The sequence below is a fragment of the Mirounga leonina genome, unplaced genomic scaffold, assembly GCF_011800145.1.
Source record: "Mirounga leonina isolate KUSES-001 unplaced genomic scaffold, KU_Mleo_1.0 Mir_95, whole genome shotgun sequence".
Lineage (NCBI taxonomy): Eukaryota > Metazoa > Chordata > Mammalia > Carnivora > Phocidae > Mirounga > Mirounga leonina.
The window spans coordinates 8,204,926-8,223,110 of record NW_023270865.1 but is presented as its reverse complement, the minus strand read 5'-3'; the positions used below and the strand labels follow the sequence as shown (position 1 = coordinate 8,223,110).

Below are 18,185 nucleotides of genomic sequence, written 5' to 3'. Positions count from 1 at the left end.
AGGGAAGAGGGCTGTAGGGGTCAGTCCTGGAGGGTAGGTTCCAGCACAGGGCTTCTGCTGCCTGAATCAGATGCAGTGTGATTGAATTGAGTGAATGAGTGGACAGTGTCTATGGCAGTACGCAGCATCGAATGGCGGCATTTCCGGCATCGTGTGAGCCTAGATGGAGGGCCATCTGCAGGTGGGCAGGCTTCCGGGATCAACGAAATCACACTTCGTGGCCTCGTGGTTGTGCTGTGCTGCTCAGCACAGAGAGTAAGGTAGAAAACACTGAGTTGCTTATTACTACTACTATTATTGTGAATTATTGTCATTGTTCTTATGAATGAGAATTTCCTAAGTTATTCTTAAAGGAGATACTCTCAACTCACATTTCCACCCAAAATGAATAGACAGCAAAATGCTCCCAACCCTTCATCCCAGCCCACACCCCACAGATACCAAGATTTCCTGAATTCCCATTTCCTCCTGCCCTGGCCCCTGGGAGAGGGGAATGGAGGTGAACACAGAGAATTACATCCAGAAGTGACCACAGATGTCCCCACCACATCACCATCTATACCCCACAGATTACCCTCTTAATTGGTGTGGCTTGAGAAAAAGCAAAGCTTTTCCAGTCCGTCGTGTGTCCCTCCTGCACTGCCTGGAACATAGCTGGTGAGATCTCCAACTTACCCCACTCCTGAAGGGCCTCAGAGCTTTTAACTGGTACAAGATTTTGTTTTCTAAGAAGGTTGCTGATGAATTAGCTAATGCATTCTTTGCGATTGGTGTACCTAATGGGAGCTCATCTCTCCAGTCTGCTGGAGCTGTGGTTTCCCCAACCCAAATACAAACCAGAAGGACCAGAGTGCTGGTTCAACTGTGGACTCCCAAGCCCCACCTCCCAGACCCGTGGAGGCAGGTCCTCTTGGAGGAGGGCTCAGCCATTGGCATTTTACGTGAGCTCTCCAGGTGATTCCTTGTGTCATCAGATTGGGGACCATTGACAAGAGAGGGAACCTTATGCTAAGGGAGTAAGACACTCCTCAGGTGGGTTAAATGAAAGAACGTGCCACAAGTAGGAGTTGGTGGAAAGACCCAGTGGAGTTTCCAGTAAGTGACAGGACAATTATTGAAGAGGTCTGGGGACACCAGGGAGGGCATCTGGGCTTTGGGGCATCAGAATAAGGAATAAGGTTGTTCGAAATCCAATAACGCCTACATTATGGTCCTGCCTCTGAGCAGTATGGCCCCTAGAGACCGCCTTGCTCTGTCGGCCAATATGGACAGGAATATTTTTCTCCCAGCAATCCTGTCCCTGCTGGAGGCCAATCCTAAAACAAAGCTGGTCCACAAGCAAAGCATTCTGACTCTCCCTTCCTGGATCCCCCTCACAAGGGCCCTGTCCCAACCATCCCACCTTCATTTCCTGAGCAGATAAAGTCAGAGCAGAACCAAACCCATCCTCAATGACACAGCATACTCACACAAGCATTGCTTTAGTGCACAATTGTTTGAGAACCCTCCACTGGATCAACCTTGCTTTTCACTTTTAGTTGTACAAACAGCCGCTCTTAGCCTTCAGTTCCCTGACAAGCCAAATTATCACACAAGAAATAGCCCTGACCACAGTAACTCTGGCAAGACGAACCCCAAGATGGCAGAGGTCGCTTCAGCCAAACTCACTTCTGCTTTCCGGCGGGCTCTATGACAAAGCCCTCAGGGAAGGCTCCCCATGCCCCAGGACGGCTCCCATGCATCTCTGCATCCTGGAAAAACCCTCCATCTCCTGCTCTTTCAAGACAACAGCAGTAGGCATCTGCCCCACATCTTCCGCGATCCAGGCTTTTTGCCCAACATTTCATGTACATTATTGCTCATCTTGATCACAATTCTGCAATATATATGTTTCCTAGCTCAGAAAAGCAGGTTTCACAGAAATTCAGTGCCTCCTCCCAAATCACACAACCAATAAGTGGGCTTTTTGGTGTTCCAGTATTCCAAGAAGCCAGGGTATTTTAATAACTGAGATTTGAGTATGTTGTTGTTGTAAAAAGTGATTTTAATATTTTAAAAAATATGAACTCTGAATCACTTATGTTTTCTGCTCAAGATCAATGACTCGATTATTCCATTAAAAAAAAAAAAACAAGAAACAAAAAACACCTCTATCCAAACTGCAGGTCTAAGCAGGGGTCTGCCTGAGTGGGCCATATATTGTGCTATCACAAAGTTTCTCTTTCAAGAATGAATCATACTCCAGTTTTAAATTTTTCCAAACAAGTGGGATGCGAAGATGGTGGGGTGAAATTTGATAAGTTACACTGCACTGGACTCATCATCTACTTGATGAAAGCAAAGGGACAAAGACCAAAGAGCATTCTCTCATAGAAACAGTAGCAAAAACATACAGAGCACCTGTATTAGTGAGCTTGGGCTGCCATGACCGAACACCACAGACTGGGTGGTTACAAAAACAGAAATTTATTTCTCACAGTTCTGGAGGCTGGAAGTTCAAGCTCAGAGCATGGGCAAGTTTGGTTTCTTGTGAGGCCTCTCTCCTTGGTGTGCAGATGGACATCTTAGCACTATGTCCTCACATGGTCTTGTCCCTGGGCGAGCATCCCTGGTCTCTTCCTCTTCTTAGAAGGCCACCAGTCATATTGGATTAGGGCCACATCCTATTCAGCCTTCCTTACTTCATTTAGCCTTCCTTACCTCCTGGAAAGCCCTATTCTAAATACAGTCATGTTGGGACTTTGGGCTTCAAAGTACGAATTTTGAGGGTGACACAATTCAGTTCATAACAGCACCTTATCAGCTAGAGTGCAGTCCATGAAAAGAAAATGTTCCCACACATCTCTGGTGGCACCTCCTTATGTAACACAAAACGCATCTCCCAGGTGTCAACCCCGTCTTCATTTTTGGGCACTTCACTCCAGATTCTGGGCATGTGTGTTTCCATTTTTAAGCAGACCTGCTTGCAGGCCACTTTTCCTCCTGAACATTATATAATAAACGTTTTCTCACAAGTTAGTTGCTATAATCTTAATCTCAATGGTTTCATATTTTTCTGCACAACGTGGCACACTAAGCATTAAACGTTCTCAGTGAGAGAGGGACAAAGCTACTCTGGAAGCCGCCCTGGGAGGGTCTGAGGAGAAAGGCAGCCGCTGACAGCCCCTCCTTCCCTGGTCCAGCTGGGGTAACAAGATGGAGGACTGAGGTAACTCTGGGGAGACACGGGTCTTCTCAGTGAAAGATGGATTTTTTTGTAGGAGGCAGTATTTCTCATCGGACACCCTTGGATTTTGATCTTCTCATTAGTCACTTCCTAGCAAATGATCCTGGTGAATAACCTCTGCTCTGAGGCCTGGATTCTCACTCTGTGAAAGGAGAATGCCTACCTCACAGGGTTCAGGATTACATAGCATGTAAGGTGTCTAGCATTCTGTAGGCGCTCTGGAGACCTTAGATGAACGGCTGAGGAGAAGAGGATCATTAGAATGCCCTTCAAACACACTGCACAAATGGGCTTGAGATGAGATAGACCTAAATTCCAGTGTCTACCCTGTTCCCCCACTTCCTGAGGTCTCAACCCAGCTCACCAGTTACCTGTTAAGAGACCTTAGGCAAATTTTCACTTCTCTGCACCTCAGTTTGTGATAATAATACCTAATAATGGGGTTGTTGTGAGACTTAACGCATGTATTCTAAAGTGCTTGGATGTGATACTTCTTGATAACTGGAAGATAGTAAGTTGCATTTTGTGTAGTATTTCATTTATCCAGAGAGGATACTGGAAACCAGATCTCAGCTTTGTTCTGGCTATGTGACATAGAAAGTTACTTCACATCCCTGAGCCTCAATTTTCTCAATAATAAAGTAAAGTGATAATAATGATTATTACAGAGTATATTATAGGGTATATAATAACAATAATGTTAGGTAATGGATGCTTAAAAATTAAATAGATTATCCCAAATCCTGATACAGTGCCTGGCACATGGAAAGTTTCCATAAATCTTTGTGAATCAAAGAGGAAAGAAAGAAGCCTTGAGGAGTCCCAATCCACTGATGAACAGCATGGAAGCAACGGTTTGGGCTCTCTTTCCTAAGTGTTCATCACCGCTGTGGGCTCCCGCATCTGACATTCTGAGTCTTCAAGTAGTTTCCATCGTTCAAGATGGAAGTCCTCTCCTCAAGAAAACAGGCAAGGAAGAAGAGTAATTGCCCTGGAAACCCTTCCATGTGGACAGAGGAGGAGCCCAGCTTAGGTATTAAAACCTCAGTTCCATTTTAAACATCTCTAATTCTTCCAATACAAACTGGTGCCATATTTATCTTCCTAAAGCTCAACCCCAAACAAGGCACTGTCCAGCCTAAAAAATACTGTTTTCTTATTTAGTGTAGCAAATTATGTTAAGAAAAATAAAAAATCCTCAGACTCAGTATTCAGAACCCTCCACTCCAGAACATGGTCGCCATCCCTCTGGCCTTACCTCCCACAAATCTCCAAAGTTATTGCCATGTGCTGAGCCAGCCCCATTGCTTACTGATCCTGGATCACTTTCCTATGAGTTATCCCATTGCTTACTGAGCCTGGATCACTTTCCTGTGTGTTACCCCATTGTTTACTGAGCCTAAGTCACTTGAGTTCATCCCTCTGTCTTTGATTGCGCTGTTTTCTCCACTTCATCCATCTCCCTCTGTTAAAATTCTGTCCAATCTTCACGAGGTATCTACTCTTGGGACACCTCACTGACTCTTCCCTATCTGTTGTGCTGTCTCATTCATTTTCTCCAATCACCTCTTAATTGTTTCTTTCATTTGATATTTAACTATAACAGTTGTTTTTATGTCAATTCTTATCCCCATTTGCCCACTCCATATTGAACTATAACATCCTTTAGGGCCAGGAAGACCATGCCTAGCCTCACACTTTGCAGTGTACACATTCTAATGCTTGTTGAATTCAGTTATACTTGCCAGGATCCAGAAGCCAGGACAAAGGGTGTTTTTTTAATGGTTTGGATTTTTAAAAATCCAGTTCAAGTATTTATTTAGCAATCATTGTATGCACATTTGTTAGGTGGCAAGAACTAATTTTTTTTAATGACTCTTGACAAGATTTCAAGATGACATTAGTAAGACCAATGTAGGGACTTGACTGAGGCTAAGGAAGCCAACTGCGCCAATGCAGGATGCAAAGAGCCCATAATTCTAGCAGTCCACCGGAGGGGCCCAAAGGGAGTAAGCATAATGTGTGACCCCTCTTGCTGCAGTGGCAAGATGGCAAGCTCAGACTACCTGGGGCAATGCTCATAGGAATGGTCACTAGATCCAGAGACATGGTCACAAAATGGCATCAGATCATTTGTGTGTGTGTGAGAGAGAGCATTTGTTCCCCAATGAATCTGACTCCTTTTTTCCTTACAAATATTTCCTTACAAATAATGTTGCTTAGGTTTCTCTCTGGTAGGGCTCATCCAGAAAATTTCAGAATTCTAAGAACTTTTACGATCTTCAGGAAAGTGAGAATTTGACTGGGTTATTTTCTGTGAAGGCCTGGATAGGAAAACTGGACCCCTCTGAAAAAACCCGATCCACAAAATATGCAACTGATGGGTCACTAAACTCTACCCTGAAACTAATAATACACTATATATTAACTAATTTGAATTTAAAAAACAAAAACAAAAAAACCCCCAGATCCACAAAACCCACAAACCAGAACAAACCACACTATGAAGACTTCCTAAACTAGCTACAGAAAGAGTACACTTGTATCACAACAACATTTAATGATGAGTAATAATTGGCCAAAATTACAACTAATTGTATATTAGAACTAATTTTATATTAGAAAAACTAAGAAAGCACTTACCTTTTGAAAGATGGCCTCTCTTACAGGTTGGTAGATACATCATCCAAAAGCAAAAGGCATGTGACAAGTGGGGGTATGTATGTATTTCTGTGTAAAAAAAATATTTTTTAGAATTCTATTTTAATCTATTTATTGGTTTTTAAACTATTTCACTTTACGTTTTAAGTAGTTTTTATAGGGTTTAAAGCATACATCTTTATCTTTTCACAGCTTACTTATTGTTAATGCCATACCACTTTACATAAAATACAAAGAATCTTGCAAACTTATGGGTAGATTAATCTCTGTATGCTAAAGTTGTCATATGTATTACATTTATGTACATTATGAATCTCACAATATCATGATATAATTTTTGCTTTCAATTAGTAATGTGTATTTTTATTTTGAAGATCTGTCATTTGGACATATACATTTATGATTGGAGGCATACACATTTCTGATTAATTGACCCTTTGTCATTATAAAATGTCCCTCTTTAACTTGGTAATACCTTTTGTTGTGATGTCTATTATATGACATTAATAGAGTTACCCCAGTGTTCTTTTTTTTTTTTAAGATTTTATTTATTTATTTGAGAGAGAGAGAGCATGAGAGGGGGGAGGGTCGGGAGGGTCAGAGGGAGAAGCAGACTCCCCGCCGAGCAGGGAGCCCAATGCGGGACTCAATTCAGGGACTCCAGGATCATGACCTGAGCCGAAGGCAGTCGCCCAACCAACTGAGCCACCCAGGCGCCCTACCCCAGTGTTCTTATGCTGTTTACATGGCGCATCTTTTAATACCCATTACTTCAACCTATCTATGTCTTTACATTTAAAGCACATTTTTTCATTTCACGGTGGAGTTTTGCTTTTTTCTCTCTCTCTTCTGACAATCTATCCCTCTTTTTTTTAAAGATTTACTTATTTATTTTTGAGAGAGAGAGTCCACGATCAGGGAAAGGAGGAGAGAGAGAGGGAGAGAGAGAATCCTCAAGCAGACTACTGAGCATGGAGCCTGACATGGGGCTCGATCTCAGGACCCCAAGATCATGACCTGAGGCAAAATCAAGACTCAGACACTTAACTGAATGAGCCACCCAGGTGCCCCCAATCTACCCCTCTTAATTGGAATGTTTAGTACATTTACATTTAGTGTACTTTTTTATATGGTAGGATTCAGGTCTACCACCTTACTATTTGCTTTGTGTTTTTTCCATCTGTTTTTAGTTTCTCTGTTCTTATTTTTGTTGGGATTAATTGGGTACTTATTAGAACTCTCTGTATTTTTATGATCATAGATGACATCCCTGGTTACCTGTCACCCTCATTGTCTCCAGTTTCCTGCTTCTTACAATTCTCTAGGTCTAGTCATAAAGTACATCAGAACTTGAGGATTTACACTTCATATGACCTAGTAATCTAATTCATCTAATATATTCAGCTTGTCAGACTGAGAAATATCTGAACACCTGCTAGGTTCCATGCAGATGACACAACACAGGATGCTTTCCTTCAGTCCCTCTCCTTTAGCAAGTTTAAGGCACTAAAATTTCCTTCCAGGAGATTCCAATTGTCCCCTACCTTTAATGATAACATCCTTCATGGATTCAAGTGTTTGTTCACTAGCCAACCTTAGTCTATCCTCTAGGTCTAGTCAAATGATTGCCTTTGCCTTCCTAGGGACATCTGGAAGAGGTGACCTTCCCTCTTTCTCACTCAGTAACCCTCACTTGGCTTCTGGTCCAAACTGAGTCAGCTTCATGTCTTTCTCCCTCATAGGAACCAGGTGTCTACTTCAGCTTGCCTGGAAGCCCTGGTTGCTGTCTCTCTGCCTCCTCTTCTAGTCTAAGTTTTCTTGAAATGTCCCACAGAATCACATACCTTCAATTCATTATATTAGATCCTCCTCCTCTCCATCCCTTTTCCATTTAGTTTATACTTTATCCTGTGACTTTCTTTCTTTTTTCTCTTGAATTTTTCTCAACAAGTATCTTTTAGTTCTCAAAACTGTGACCCTGAGCTTTACCAATTTCATTCCCACTTAGGGACCTCTTTCAATTAATCATAAAAATGTTCAACCAGTGAGAAAAGCAGGCCCCAATACAATCATAGATGGGCTTCTTCTGTATTCCTCGGAGGGTCTCCTTCACTTTCTTTGCAGGCAGGTAAGCGCGTGTTACATTTGTCTAAGCAGAAGGGAGATTCCTGAGCAGGGCAAGGAGGAGTGAAGGGAAGGGAAGGGGGCAGGTGTGGGAGCCACGTGTGTGGCTCGGTCTCTCACTGTGGAATGAAATTGGTGGGTCAAGGGGTTTGTGTGTGGTCAACTTTAGTAGATCCTGTCAAATGGTTTTCCTGAGTGGTTTATAAATTTTCTCAAATACCAGCACTGAACACCCAAGGAGCACAGTAACAGAGTATCTATAGTTGTGGTTTTCAATGGGAACAATCCCTTCCCCCTCAGGGGACACTGGGCAATGTCTGGAGGCATTTTGGGTTGTCACCCCCTGAGGAAGCAGTGAATAAAAGCCAGGGGTGCTGCTAAACATCCTACAATGAACAGGACAGCACCACCCCCCACAATGAAGAATTATCCAAGGCCAAATGTCAATAGTGCCGAGGTTGAGAAACTGGTCTACAGGGAAGGACGATGGGCTGCAGCGGCCTTAGGCCAGTAGCTTCTCACCCTGAACACAGTTAGGGAGCAGAGGGGATTCTGTGCAACCTTGGGCTCCAGTGCAATGTACCAGTTGTTGACTATAACACTGGACCTCATCTGCAAATCATAGTCCAGTTTGGCTAGTTGATCTGCTCTTATCAAAATAAGCCAGATATGAGGAAGGGCTAAAAGCATGAAAAACAAATTCCAGAGAGACCAGGGATGGTGAGAGAGAGAGAGAGAGTAAATGCCATTTGCAAAGTCCATAAACTCAGCAGGTACACTGTAGCTGTGCAAGACCACTGGCCCATGAAAAATTAATTCCAGTTTTCATTCAGTAGTAACTGGCATTTAAAAAAAAAAAAAAAAGACAAGTAATTCTGAACGGTGCCATCCCAGCCAACGCCAACTAGTTGTCTATCTGGGATAAGGCACTGTCAATCACTGAGTCTGTGAAGCAGAAAAACAGTAATTTCAGAGAGCTTGCAAATCAGCCAAACAGCAGCCTGTTTTCAGTTCTTTTTTTCCATTTAAAAGCATTTGAGAATCAGCTAGATGGAAAGCACTCCTCTGAAAATTTGAAGATAGAAGGTTTATTGGTTCTCTTCAGACCAAAAGAGGGAAAATAAGGTAGTGGCCACAAAGAAAATGAAGTGTGCATTTCTCCCACCTCATATGTAATGAACAAAATAGTGAGACAGTCAAACTCAGTTGAGGAAAGAGAATGAGCTGTAGATCACTCCATTCACAGACTGTAACTAGTGGGTGCCAGAGCCAGAGAAGACTCTGATTCCTCAACAAATAAAAATATCTGCCTTTTAGAGAAACATTGATATCTATTAATATAGGCTGAAATTGTTGCTATGAAAATGGGGCCTTTAATTCATAATAACCAGCAACATCCAATTCCCACAGGGAGCTTGGAAATGGCAGGAGGAAGAAATTTTAGTTCTATTTTGAGGCCAGACCTTTCTGGTTTGACAAGTGTTAACAGGAGCTGGTGAATGTTTTACGAGGAGCATGGTCATTAACGTGTCACCTTTTGAGATAGAGTGGGAGCCCCTTCCTATAAAGAAGATTTTAGAGCAGAGTCAAAAACTATGTCATGTTCTTTTTAACTCTGCAATGGAACACATCTAAAGAAGAACGATAAGTTAAAAATGTCTGAACTTTGGGTTGTTTTTTTTTTTTTTCTGTGTCTGCTTGGTGTCACTTTCTAAAGTTTTTGTTCTCATTTCATCTTACCAGAGGCCATTTTCTCTTGAGACTACAAAAAAAAGGGTAATTGAATACATGGTGAAACACACATGATTGTGAAACATACATGATTCTCTACATTTACAACCATCCTAAAGCTAAAATCAGTGGATGTAACTGATCGCTTCATTCTCTTGGTACTGGGGTCCACTGCATATATTCTGAGTTTCCTCTAGGTCAAGAGAAGCAGGACCCAGGATTCTTGGATTCTTTTTTTTTTTTTTAAGATTTTATTTATTTATTTGAGACAGAGAGCATGAGGGGGAGGAGGGTCAGAGGGAGAAGCAGACTCCCTGCCGAGCAGGGAGCCCAATGCGGGACTCGATCCAGGGACTCCAGGATCATGACCTGAGCCGAAGGCAGTCTCTTAACCAACTGAGCCACCCAGGCGCCCAGATTCTTGGATTCTTAATCCAAAATTCAGAATGAACATTTCCCTCTTTTCTCCCCCTTGGTCAAGAGGGCAAGTAACCAGAGCTGGTACTGAGGAGGGTTCCACCAATCCAACATAAAATTCAACATGGGATTAAGAGCTACACTTTTGAGGTGTTTCCTGGAATTGGTTCTCTACTCTATGGCCCTGGAACAAATGAAATCAATCTGACCCATATAAAGATCAAATCCGGGTTAGACACAGATAACATTTTAAAGAAATTATTTCTTCCATGTTCGGATGGAAGGTGGATGAAGAGATGCATGGGTGAACGGAAAAAAAGTAAATGGATGGGCCAATGGATGCATGAAGGAATGGAGAGATTGCTAACTGGATGGATGATGATGGATAAAGACACAAAGATGGGGCAATTGTTACATGGTTAAGGGAACAGAGACAAAAGGGTTTAATTCTGTCTGGCAGAAAGCAACACAGATGCAGAAGACTTCAAGATAAAGCCTTTAAATGTTTCCAGAAGGAGATCGCTTAGAAGCAAAAAAGGTTTGAACCAGTATGAGAAAAGGCAGAGTTTAAGCTGCGGTCAGAGTGATGAGTGGTCCAGGGTGGCGCAGGGTAAGAGTAACAAGAGATGAGGTTTTGTACAGGAAAGGATGATTTACCAGCTACTTACATTGCTACTTGAATGAGTTCTGTGGATTTTTATACCTCGGCACAACCATATTGTCATTGTAATGATATCCCATTAGCTTTTGCATTTCCTTCTGTTGGCAAGAAAATTTTCCAATATCATCTTATGTTCAAGTAGCCGGGAGCCTGGGAAGTAATTGACAACAGACAGACTACCAGGAGAAAAGCTGCTCAAAAGGAGTGGCTCCATGAACAGCCAGGGGTAAGGGTTTATAGGTCCACTTAGCAGGGTGTGGGTGGGCAAAGGGAACTTACTGCCTCACTGGGAAAGTACGGGAGGTTCTGATCCTGGACCCTTTTACACAATGTTCTTGAAATATTACAACGTTAAAGGTCAGTCGCCTCCCTGACTGTAGACTCCCTCGAAGGCAGGAGGAGGGTGGGTGGCAGCTGAATTCCTCAGAAGCCTTTATTTAGTCAGATAAGGGACATTCAGATAAGATTTCTTTCTGCATCTGCTATAACACAAATGTTTTCAGTTTAAAGTAATCTTTATGCCACTCTGGTCCCTTTATTTCTATGTCTCTTGTCTGGCTCTTTTACCATTCCAAAGTCATACTAAGGACCTTGGATTTTGTCCAGTGATAAGGAGAGCTTCTGAAGGGTTCGAGGCTGGGTGACCTGTGGAGAACTGGATCTGAACTTCCAAAAGCAAACCCCAACTCAAGAGCAGTGCCAGCAACAGCAAGACAAATGGCCCCAGAGAGTGAGGCACATAGCCATGCCCAATGCTCAAGGCCCTCAGGAGTGCACGAGAGGAGGCTGACCACCATGCTGGGGACGCAGGGCAGGAGCGTGGCCCGCAGTAGGCTCTCTTCTGCCACCTAGTGGCACCATGGTGCCTGGCACAGGCTTTGATGTCTACAGACTTAGGTTCCTGCCCTGGCGCCATTCTCTCCTGTCTGTACAAGCTACTTATCTTCTTCGAGTCACAGTTTTGCCAATCAATTAAAGGGAATGATATTTATTTTATAAGATTACTATAAAAATTAAAATGAGAAAAAAATTGCAAAGTACGGGGCAGAGTGCCTGTCACATGGTGGATATCCAAGAGAAATTCTTTTCTTGCCTTTCTTCCCCATACCTCTCCTTGAGAGAAACAGTAGTTTAGGTTTTGTTTTTGTTTTGTTTTTTTTAAGATTTATTTATTTTTTTTATTTATTTATTTATTTTTAATTTGGTTTTAGAGAGAAAGTATGCGCTTGAGCTGGGGGAGGGGCAGAGGGAGAGAGAGAATCACAAGCAGACTCCCTGCTAAGCACAGAGCCTGATGTGGAGGTTGATCTCACGACCCTGAGATCATGATCTGGGTGGAAATCAAGAGTGGTTGGTCTCTTAACCAACTGAGCCACCCAGGCGCCCTGAGAGAATCAATAATTTTCATCAGCACACGGCCACCTCACCGTATCCCATTTGAGAAATGTCTTTCCTCCATATTTCTTATGTAGCTAAGAACCAGATGAATAGCCTCTCCTTCCGCCTAGATCCTGGAGTTGTAACTAAAGAGTGTGAGAATTAGAAACATCTGTAGCTCACACCTTCCCACGTACACTGACATGATTTCACCATTCCACACTCTCATTATGACTTTACTTTTCCAAGAAATTCTTGCCCAAGGAAACCACTTTATAATTTATTTCCTTGCTTGTTTCAGGAACTTCCTGAAAATCTATATGCCCAAACAATAGACTATACAATTAGCCCTCATCAGGGTGGGAAGCATTTTCTCAGAAAAACAGATCACTCAGGATGCCTGGGTGGGTCAGTCAGTTAAGTGTCAGACTCTTGATTTTGGCTCAGGTCATGATCTCAGGGTTGTGGGATTGAGCCCCATTCAGGCTCCACACTCAGCACCGAGTCTGCTGGACTCTCCCTCCCCCTCTGCTCCTCCCCCTGCTCTAGCTTGCACTTGCTCTCCCAAAATAAATAAATAAAATCTTAAAAAAAAAAAAAAGGTAAGTAAAGAAAAACAGATCACTCTTTTTGGGCTTATCAAACATCACTTTACTCTCTTAGCCTCGTTCAAAACTCCTGTTTCTCTGTGCCCACCGTGCCCGAACAATGATATCACAAATTTTGCCAATCAGCATCTCCCTTTCTGGCGTTGGAAGACCTGCCTTGAACTAACTGTAAAAACCTTACGAATACCCTGCCCTTGGCCTCCACGCATCTCAGGCTAGCTCTAGCCCTGTGTGTGCAAGGGTTGCAGTGATATGCGGGGCTCTGCCTCATCACCAGGCTAACACGGCGCAGCTTTCAGGGAGGCGGCGCCCTCCGTCCACACGGGAATGGCTGCTGAGAGCTACCTGGCTTCTCCACCCCCAGGGGAAGTTACTGAGGGACCCCCCACCATCCGACCTTCCCTTCTCAATGGGGTTATCGGGAGCCTCCCATGCTTGCTTTATAACAAAAGATCCTAAGTAACCAGATCTGTCTCAAAATCACCCCTAACATGCTCTGTTAGCACATCTGCACTCTTTGGGGGAGTTCCCGCTCTGTTAGTTTATCTGCACTCTTGGGGACACATGGTACCTGTAGCCGGGGTTGGGACTTGGGCTCCAAGCCAGGACCAGGAAGAAACCTCAGGCTTGGGCCTGAGTGAAGAACCAGGACATAGTACCTCCCTTTTTCCCACTTTCGGGGGAAGGCAGCCTCCTCTGAGGGCCCACTTTTCCCGCTCATGTTGGCCTCTTGGCCAACCCGCCCCATGGGTGACATGCTCCATCTGGACAGATGGGAAAGCCATGCACAGCCTGGGATCCTCCTGTCCTCAGAGAACCCTGGGGAGAGTTTGAGTTCAGACCGTTGAGTCCTGAGGATGTGCTACGCCATGTAACTTAACTGCATTTGTCTCTGTTTGCCACCTAAGAGAGATCCAGGAGGGAACGAGAGTTCCCTAGAATCCTCCCATAGCAAACAGCAAACCCGCCCTCAGCAGATGGGTGGCTACACATGATCCCGGGTGCTCCCCAACACCAGGCCAGGGGTTTTACTTTCCATGGCGCACTTGCTAGAAATCACCAAGTAAGAAGAAACGGGGGTGGCCACAGTTCTTTTCTCAACATTTCAAGTCTCGGAAAATGTTTTTAAAAAGGGAACCTCAACTACGGGTAGATGGCCCTTTCCATTCCACCAAGAAACCTCGGGGACGTTAAGTGGAGAACAACTGTCAAGACCCAGGGATAAAAATCTAAACATGTCTGCCAGGAGCGAATGACACAAATCCCCCACAACCAGGATGTCTTCGCATATTGGTCTCACTTCACCTGCACTTACCAGCTTCGCCCGCCCACACAGTTAATCGTGACATGACATTGGACGCACGTCCCAGTGATCCTGTTTGACGGCTTCTGAAAGGACGGCCCGGCCAACAGGTGCGTGTGTTTGTCTCCGCAGACCGCAAGGCTTGATGGTGGTGTGGGCTCGGCCCCCGTGTGCTGATGGCTTCCCTGGTTGCAGGCTTGCTCTCAGATGGAAGGAGAGTGTCAGTGTTGCTAAAACACTAAAAGGAGCTCTGACTCTGAACCGAGTTGCCCTCTCACCCTTAATCATGCCCCATTTGGCCCCGTGTGAGAGTAGGTGTCTTTCTGATTCAAGCATTTGGGAGCAGGAAGCGAGGGTCTGGGGCAGTTCTCAATGAGCTGACAACAAAGTGAGAAGCCCAGGAGGGCCAGGCATCCAACATGGGTGGGGGGGGGGTTCGGAATCCCGAGAAGGCAGCTGCCCTTCAGCTTCTGGGCATCCCCAGGCAGGGGGCTCCCAGTTGCCCTGCACGAGGCGGCCTCCGTGTCCACTCTCCCCTCCATCTAGGATGAAATATTTATCGAGCTACGCTTTGAGTAATAGAGGGGCTTTGACCTCCTGCAGAGCTGGGCTTCCAGCTTGAGAGACAAGACAAACATGTTTGAAATATTTAGTAACGATACCAAAGGCCAGAACAAGTGATTCAGAAATAATAGCAGCTGTAGAGTTCAGAGGAGAGAAAGATCAATAGGGGCCGGCATGATTAGGAGAGGCTTTCTAGAAGGTATTAGAACTGGGGGATAAGCTTTGTAGAGACCCAACGCAGCGGAGGCGCCTGGAATGACCACCGTGAAAATGAGATGGGGTTTTGAAGGAGAAACATCGATCGGGGTTACCTTGAGCCAGGGAGGAATAGGCAGGGGCGTAGCCGCAAGAGGAATGCTGTGGAAACAGGCCAACAGCCACTGCAGGAACCCCCTTGTTGAAACGGGCCCACCCCTCATTTCCCTCTGGCAGAACCTCTCACAGGACATTCTACCCCAAAGCTGTCACTGGCTTATTCCTTCCAAAGACCTGGAAAAAGGATAAGGAATTATTTAGGATTAACTGAAACTGAAGAGAACAAGTGAAAGTACTCAAGATACTTACTGAAGAGAACAAGTGAAAGTACTCAAAATACTCCTTAGGCATGTTCTACCCAAAACAGAGTTATCCTAATGGTACAAATTTGCTCTAAGGCACTCACATGCAAGAAAGGTCGCAATTCTTTATTTTTCCTAAATCCAATTACATATGGTGAAACAGCGTAGAGGGCACAGAACAGACCCACAGATATGCGTTCGCTTGATTTATGACAGAGGTGACACTACAGAGTCATGAGGAAAAGTTGATCCTTTTCATAAATAGTGCTGGGTCAACTGAATTGTCATGTTTTCAAAAAATGGATCTTATCCCCTCACATCATACACAAAATCAATACCAGGTGATTATATGCAAGGACGATCACATAAGAGAATGTCCGTCTGAATTTGAAACAGGCAAAGATTTGATAAAATAACACAAAAGCACACAGACCATCGAGGAAAACATTTGATAAACTGGAATAGATTAAAATTGAGAACTTTTTGTTCATGAAAATCCACCATTGAGAGAGTGAATAGGGGCCCAAAGAGAGGAAAGTAATATTTTCAATGTATATATCTGATAAAGAAGTTGTTTCCAGAATATGTAAAGTACTCTCTCAAGTAAATAAGAACAAGATGGGCAAACCAACAGAACAACAAGAAAAACATGTGAACAGGCAACTCATTCATTAAGAGGATAACCAAATGGCCAATAAACATATGAAGTCACTCAAACTCATTAGCCATCAGGGAAATGCTCATTGAAAGTACAGTGACATCCTTTCACACATCCTCCAGCATGGCTAATATGGAAAAGGTACAAAGCCATGAGTTGGCAAGAACGTGGAACAACTGGAATTCTCACACAGTGCTGGTATTTGAGAAAATTTATAAACCACTCAGGAAAACCATTTGACAGGATCTACTAAAGTTGACCACACACAAACCCCTTGACCCACCAATTTCATTCCTCGTAGTTACCCAAAGGAAGTGAAAATATGTTCACACAAAAATCTATACTCAAATGTTTAAAGCAGCCTCATTCATTATGGCTACAAACTGGAAACAATCAAATGTCTATCAACAGGAGAAAAATGAGCAAATTGTAGTATATCGTTATGATGGAATGCTATTCTGCAATAAACAAACTATTGATATATATAAAGAAAGAAAATACATATATGATGGTGTAGATTACATTGTAATGGCAAAGGGAATCCTGGAAAAAATCTAAATGTTTATGTTTTTAAAAGGGAACACTTAAACAAATTATGATACATCCATTCAATGCAATACCACCCAATAGTTAAAAGAAAAGCTATAAAATTGGATGTGTTGATAAGGAAAGAGCACCAAAATGAAGTAACTGGAAAGTTCAAGTATGAAACAACATGTATAGCGTTTTTCATTGGTGTTAAAAATATACATTGTATAATGTGGAAAATTTCTGGAAGGACACCGAAGAAATAGGTAACTATAGTTAGCTCTGGGGAAGGGGCTGGGGCTGGAGTAGGGTAACCAACTGGCCATTGAAGTCAACTTAGTCTGGATTGAAAGGCCCACTCACTTTTCTTTTTTTTTTTTAAAGATTAATTATTTATTAACTTGACAGAGAGAGAGAGAGCAAGAGCAGGAACACAAGCAGGGGGAGTGGGAGAGGGAGAAGCAGGCCTCCCGCCGAGCAGGGAGCCTGATGCAGGGCTCGATCCCAGGACCCCGGGATCACGACCTGAGCCGAAGGCAGTCCGCTCAACCAACTGAGTCATCCAGGTGCCCGTGCATGGATTTTTTTTTTTTTATCATGAGCATGATATTTTCTTATTTTACAAGATTTAATTAAATGAAATGCAAAATGCTCTATAATTACTTTTTTAAAAAAGGACATGGTGGTGACCCTGGTCAAGTTTAATAATTTACATTACAGGATGGAGTAAGACAAATAATGGCCCATAAAGTTATGCAATTCCTAACTCCTAAATCTACAGATGTTACCTTCTATGGAAAAGTGATTTTGCAGATGTGATTAAGTTAAGGATCTGGAGAGGAGGTTATTACCTGGGTTAGCAGAGTGGGTTCTAAAGTTAACCTCATGTATCCCATGAGAAGTCACCCCAAGGAGAAGGCAATTAAAGGCAGAGCAGGGACTGGATCGATGCCTTCGAGTGGAGGAAGGAGCTGCAAGCAGATGGAAGGCAGGTGACCATAGAAGCGGGAAAAGGCAAAGAGACAGGTTTTCACCTAGAACCTCCGGAGGGAGTGTGGTCCTGCCAAAATTGATCACAGCCTGCTGAAACCACTGCGGGATAAATCTGTGTCAACTGAAGCCACCCAGTTTATGCTAATTTGTCACAACATTCATAGGAAATTAATACATAAGGCTGTACAGGAGTCAGAAGGGCTAGCATCAAAATGACAAGAAAGAACAAGGGATGGTGAGGATGTGGAGCAGAGGGGAAACCCCGTGCCCTGTGGGTGGGGAAACCCCGTGCCCTGTGGGTGGGAAGGTCAACGGTACAGCCACTGTGGAAAACAGTACAGCGGATCCTCAAGGAATTAAAACTAGAACTACCCTACGATCTAGCAATTCCACTTCTACTAGCAGTATTTATCCAAAAAATGAAGACACTAATTTGAAAAGACATACGTACCCTTATGTTCATCACGTAATTACAATAGCCAAGATATGGAAACAGCCTAAATGTCCATTGATAGATGGGAGGATGAAGAAGATGTGGTTTGTGGTGTATTTATTATACATATATATCTCAGCCATAAAAATGAAATCTTGGGGCACCTGGGTGGTGCAGTTGGTTAAGCATCCAACTCTTGACTTTGGCTCAGGTCGTGATCTCAGGGTCCTGGGATCAAGCCCCGGCATCGGGCTCTGAGCTCAGCAGGGAGTCTGCTTAAGATTCTCTCTCCCTCTCCCTCTGCCCCTCCTCCTCCCCATGCTGTGCGCTCTCTCTCTCTATTG

General features: G+C 43.6%; 1 long non-coding RNA gene across 2 annotated transcripts in view; it reads right to left on the bottom strand.

Moving 5' to 3' along the window:
* The window catches only part of LOC118006181, a 177,815-nt gene that overhangs the window by 67,364 nt on the left and 92,266 nt on the right, over nucleotides 1-18,185 (bottom strand). The window contains exons 8-9 of one of the 2 annotated variants that reach the window (XR_004677988.1): nucleotides 14,121-15,161; nucleotides 5,870-5,956 (exon numbers count right to left, since the gene is read on the bottom strand). This is a non-coding gene — a long non-coding RNA (uncharacterized LOC118006181). The remainder of the gene's footprint in view (nucleotides 1-5,869; nucleotides 5,957-14,120; nucleotides 15,162-18,185) is intronic. The other variant, XR_004677989.1, reaches the window with a different exon arrangement.